The following is a 6,126-nucleotide window of genomic DNA, read 5'->3' as shown; positions in this document are numbered from 1 at the left end:
GCCCGAAGAGCCGGGGGGGGTGAAGCAGGCCCCCGCCGAGGGCCCTGTCGCCGCCCGTTTTCTGAGAAAAACGAGCACACACCGGACGCAACCGGCGGCGCCCGCCCTTCCGAGGAAGGGACAGTGACGCCCCTGCGACCCCGGCGCTGCCCGACGGATACTGCCCTGTTCTCGCTTGGGTTTGCCCGCCGCCGCAACCCGGGCGGATTTGGCTCCCCGCTGCCCTGAGGGCACACCAGCCCGTGCCCTCTGCTGAGGGGAGCTATGCAAGGGGGACGGAACGGGCGACCGGAACGTGAAGGCACTGACAGGCGTTCACAGAGAGGTAGAGGGCTTGGACAAAGCGGCTTCAGAAGAGGACTGTGAGGGTACAAGAATGATGTATCACCAGAGGGGAAGAAGGGCGTCCTTGGAAATCGCTTCAGTCTTGTATACAAATGCAGTGCAAGTAAGAGGAACTTGTGAATACAAGTGCTGCTGCTAAGAACAGCACGCCCAAAAGCAACCTAAGAGAGCAAGAGTTTTGGTACTACTGGGGTCAAAAAGCGAGGTACTCCCTTGGCTCAAGGCCCTTTGGTCCACCACCCCTTCTCATCTGTCCGTCCTGCCCTTATTTATTCTCCACTATGCCTTTCACCTGAAGCCAATAGCCGGCACCTTGTTTTTCTGCCTTCAGCACCTGAGAAGGGTTTTGCATTTTGAAAGCTCCCACAGCGCCTTTGAAATCCTGCAGGATTTACGAAGGCAGTAGGGAAGCTTTGTGGTGTTGAGGCGTGACTGAGTCTGTGTCATATGCAGAAGGAGCGCTGAAAAGGCAGGGCTGGAGCCACAGGTGCCATGAGAAACTCTCTCAAAAGATTAGGATGAAATTTCTGTTCCAAAAGTGGGCAAGTTTAAACCTGAGCAATTCTTGTGAAACTCTTGAGACATAAGTAATGAGGCATGCTTCGTTTTTCTGTATTGTCTATAGCTACATATATTTTTAATGTTTTAAGAATAAGGTACCAAAAGAAGAGAAAGAACAGTTCCACAACTGCAGAGATAACATAAATTACCTGTGTTTGGACTTCTGCTTTTTGTTACTTTAAATTAGTTTATCTTAATTAAGAGACCTGCTTCCAGGGATGCTTCAGCAGTAAGTATATGACATCTTGAGAGGCTTCAGTGAAGGACCACATTGACTTTCTTTCCTTAGGAGCAGGTCTTCAAGTTGCTGTCCTTACTTCAGAGCACTAGCTGTTTCATGCCCACATTCCTATCTTACCTTACGTTCTCAGCCACTGCTGTCAGTCTGTCTAAGCTTATTTCCCTTTATTTCTTTCTCTTGCTTCTGGCTTTGAGGCATCTTTCACAATGCCATAACTACTCCAAGCAACCTCACAATAAAATCAAGCATCCCTCCCTTTTCCCATTTTGTATTGTATTTTACATACACAAATACTATATATAAATATTTATATTATTTCCTCATATTTATTATAATTTTCGTAGTAAGATGAAAGTATCAGCGTCCTCCTACTCTATAACCCACTGCAATGCAGCACAGAGTTTATAGCACAGAGCTTTACCCTTCAGCCGGTTAGTTATATTGCAGTTCTCTGTTCTGCACCCGGGAGTAGGGGCAATAAATTGAGAGGGACGGTGCAGGGTTTTTCTCTGAATCTCAGTAAGAAAGGCCTGACAACAAATGGCTTAATAAAATTACTGTTTTAAAAAGACAGAATAGAGATGAGTAATACAGATAGTGAGTAAATCTTATGTCCCTTCAGATGCTGTGAACCCCACGTTCCTGCAGCATTGGGCTGACCCCGGACGGACTTCTCCCACGGCAGGCTGCGCAGATCCCACCTGTGGAGGGAAGCTCCTCCTTGGTCATTCAAGCTATTTTAATTTTCTTACAAGAAACAGCTATCAATAAAGGATGTTCACATGAGAACTTCTTGCTGCACTTCTAGATAAAGGCAAGGTCACACAGGTGGTGGAACCGCCTGCACCAAGCGGGAGCTGCCCACAGGCTCCTCCGTGACAAGGAGCTGGTGGAGTTTATCCTGCAGCCAAGGGATTTGTGCGCCACATCACAGGCCTGAAGGCAGCGCACCACAGACCTGCGCCTGCTTGGGTTAACTGTACTGTGGATCACTGACTCGTGGATGTACAGTGGTCTCCTGCTCAGGATCGCTACACTCCCCCTGCTTCCAGCGTCTTCAAGGAGTGTCTATTTTTCACCGATGTTTTGCCTCCTTGTACATCCCAAAGTAATAACAGTGTGTTTTGGACATTGAAGTGTGGAAATAAGAAAAACAGTGTTGCTGATATCAAGGGTTCTTTCTGTTCTAAGCGTGTCTTTAATCTTCTTTTTCATGTGTCTCCTTTTTCAGATAGCTTGCTGAAATTAGTGATGCAGAAAGCATGAAGCGCTTCCCATGTTAGGGCTGAATGCACTGGCAAACAGCCTTGTGCAGAACTCACTGAACTGTTTCGTCACTGATTTTCACAGCATAGTATATTTTACATCATCTTGTATTCTGGGATGGGGCGATGGGGCAACCTGACTGCAGAATTCAAAGCTGTAAGGCCATAACGCTGCCTGAGGAGAAACTTATTTAGGGAGGGAGCTTCTGCTGGGTGTTAGTGCATAATAAACTAGTTGAATTCATTGCTGCAGGCAACCAAACCCTATGGCTAGAAGTATTTCAGCTGGAAATTTTGAAATAATACCACTCTTCACTGCCATTACTTGAAAAAAAATAACTGCACTATTGTGGTTGGTGTCATCATTAGCACCTATACAAGCCAAGATGCTGATCATTTCTCATTTTGCAAGGTACCATTAGCAGCTGAGAGAAGACAAGCAGCGCCTCCCTACACCCCTTTCTGCCTCTGCACAGTTGAGCTAGGTTGCTAGTGGTTTATCCAGGGCTGAACTAAAGAAGACCTTTTGGAAAACATTTCAAACTTGGAAAGGGACAAGAATTACTGGGCATTTATATTGCTACCCACCATGAAACATCACAATTTTATTTATGACACAACAACTCTGACACTTTTTGTTTTCTTCCTCTTCAGACTAGAGCATACTGGTCAAATTTGAGATATACCACTTAGCAAGGCAGTGTACACACGGAAATGCTTAGTGAAGTAATAAATTATACATGGCAGGTTACATGTATATTTTCACGCAGTAGAATGTTTAATGACTGAATGTTCGTTAATTGACCAAGTCATTGGACAGAAATTAACAAATTGTTCCCTAATAGCTTGCATGCAGCCCTGGTGCACTGCTTGAGAAAGTCATTCCTCAACTCTGTCTGGAAAGCAGTACAGCAAGCACAGGGCCTTGCCATGTTTCCATACTGATTTTACTTACTAGGCTGGCAGAAAGACAGGCACAGGAGAATTAACTAATGTGCTGACACTCTCAGACGTGATTCCTGTGGATCTTCTCCCTGGATTACTAAGAGCAACTTCCAGTGAGTGATGAAAGCAAATTTTCATGTTGTTCTGAACTGCCTGCAATAGAAATTTTCACAGATGTGAGTCTGTTGCTGATATTTATTTCATACTTTGCAGGAAATAACCATGTAATGCGGTTAATTTGTAGATTGTGTAAACTAGATTAACTGCTGAGATTAGGAATGCTTTTTGCTGCTCAAAGCAGCGCTGAAGCAAGCTCTGGCAGTTTCTGGAGGTATCCTGCAGCAGAAAAAAAAAATCATAGACTAGAGAAGAGTTCATTTTAACATGCCCTTTTTTATCTGAATGCAGGTATAGCAGGAGAAAATGTGAGAATTCACTGATCCTCTTCTTCCAGGAGGCTCCTAAAACCTGCTAGCCGTTACTACTTCATAGAAAAGCTTTCGGATTTCTCTAGCTCTACAGAAGACAACTGTACACTGCTATAGCCAGCACACAACTGGGTTGTGGCTAAAAGAGAAGAAACGTTCTTAACAAAGGTGTAAGTCAGCTGTACATATACTTCTCCTTAGTCTTACCAGACATGTAGTCTTAGACCAAGATTTGGGCTTGTTTAATGCACTTTTTTGATCTTGTAACTGAATCAGTTTGGTTTGGTTTTTGTTCCAAAATGATAAATTAGCTGCATGTGGAGAGCTTATAACTATGAACCTTATAGCTAATTTATGTCAGTTTAGACCGCAATCTAGCAAAACACATCATTGTGAAACTGAAATCAGCTGAACTACTTTGTGCTTAAATATATACATGCTCCTTATTGGATGGCCCAGATTGAGATTTATATTGGATGTAGAGTGGAACTGGAATGTTAGAGAAAATTTTGTCTTTTGTTGGTAAGTTACTATAGCAAAATGCTCCCATTGAGCTATTATTAAGAGAAAGCTACAGTACTGGCAGAGCCTCAGTAGAAGAAAATCCTGCTCAAAAACAGAATACAGAACTGAGGGCATTAATTGGTAGTACATGACATGACATTGTCCTTACTTGTTCCTAATTTTCCTCTTTTTTTGTAAAAGAGAAGTTGCAAATACACCATGCTGCTTGAACTGTTGTATGCAAAATCAAGCAGGGTTATTGACATTTTACTCCAATGTTTTAGTTCTTATATATTTCTTAGTTCTGTATTTTTCACTTATTTGTGATTCAATCCCGGTTTATCCTTCTATGGCCCCATCAAAGTTAATAGTCAAAATCCCATCAGCTCTAGTGAAGTTAAGATTTCATGATGTATGCTTTACCTGTGACTTTTACTCACAAATCAGAATTCTTCACTCATATCAATTGTGGCATTTTTTTCCTAATCCGCATTTACTCTGTGCTGTCAAACTCTGTGCTGTCTTCCCCTGTCTTCCTAACATCTTTTATGTAACACCTTGGTGTATTATGGAAATCTAAAGTTTATAAGGTTTGGATCATGAAGTTAGAAACCGACTAGCGAACATAAAAGACTTTGCAACAAATAAAGCTCACGTGAACTGAAGCTACATGCACAGGGAGAATGACTAGTTTTCAGCTAGTTCCCTTTTCTTTACAGTAACATAAAAACGTGGCTATTTACCTCCCCCCTCTGGACAGATTTGGTAGTAGAATATAAGCAGGATTTCATTAACTGAAAAAGCATTTCTGAATTTTTTATAATTTTTTTCTTTCAAAATTGTTGACAGCTTTTGCATGCAATACATTTAAATAACATTCTTCTTATTTATGCTTTCTGTGTAAATATTGCTTCCTTAACTATGTGAATATTATTTGTATCTGGTTTAAGCTTTTTGCGCTCTAGGATTAGATTCTGATTCCAGAAAGGCATCAGTAATTACCCAGTGTATTATCTTGCCCTGACAAGACAGAACAAAGAATTTGAATTCCCTGTAGTAATTTGGGCCACTTCCTGACCTTCAGGGACTTCTTTTGCTTAATTGATTTGATTTGAGCTTTAAATGTTTTCATTTGCTATCTATAGTTCACAAAGACAGAACTGATGGACCAAAGGTTAGATTTAGTAACCATTTTAAGTATCAAAGTTCATGCATTGTTGTGAAGAGTGTCAGTTTGGGAGATGCCTCACCATAAAGGACAGTGAGGTTCAGTTATGTACTAAAAGAAGACCACAAATATTTCAGTAAACTCTACTATGCTGTTGTCCCTAGTTTGAAAGCTGTGGCTATGTATTTCATATCCTGCTTTAACAGAATGTTTATTTCAGACAGACAAAGAAAGTAATTAGCTGTTAAATACTCTTGTGCACCATATCAATTCAGCTACTCTGTTATTAATTTAGTATACATAAACATGTTGGAGATTCATTAACCATATTTGTCTCCATTTCAATATAATAAGGCTTATCACAAATATAACTGACAATGAAAGGAAATGACAGAGTCCTTAGAAATCTGTCAGAGATGTCTACAGTCCATACGGTTTTTGTGATTTATTCTTCGCCTTTTTATCCGGTACAGTTTCTTCCTGGCCCAATGGTAGGTTGCTAAACTTCTTCGTAGTGCTTTTATATGGATTATAGACGACAACAACAGTGTCGTGGTTTAACCTCAGCCAGCAACTAAGCCCCACACAGCCGTTCGCTCACTACCCCCTGGTGGGATGGGGGAGAGAATCAGAAGAGTAAAAATGAGAAAACTCGTGGGTTGACAAAAG

The sequence above is a fragment of the Pygoscelis adeliae genome, unplaced genomic scaffold, assembly GCF_000699105.1.
Source record: "Pygoscelis adeliae isolate BGI_AS28 unplaced genomic scaffold, ASM69910v1 Scaffold108, whole genome shotgun sequence".
Taxonomy (NCBI): Eukaryota; Metazoa; Chordata; class Aves; order Sphenisciformes; family Spheniscidae; genus Pygoscelis; species Pygoscelis adeliae.
The sequence above is the reverse complement of the archived record's forward strand: the minus strand, read 5'-3'. Positions refer to the sequence as shown.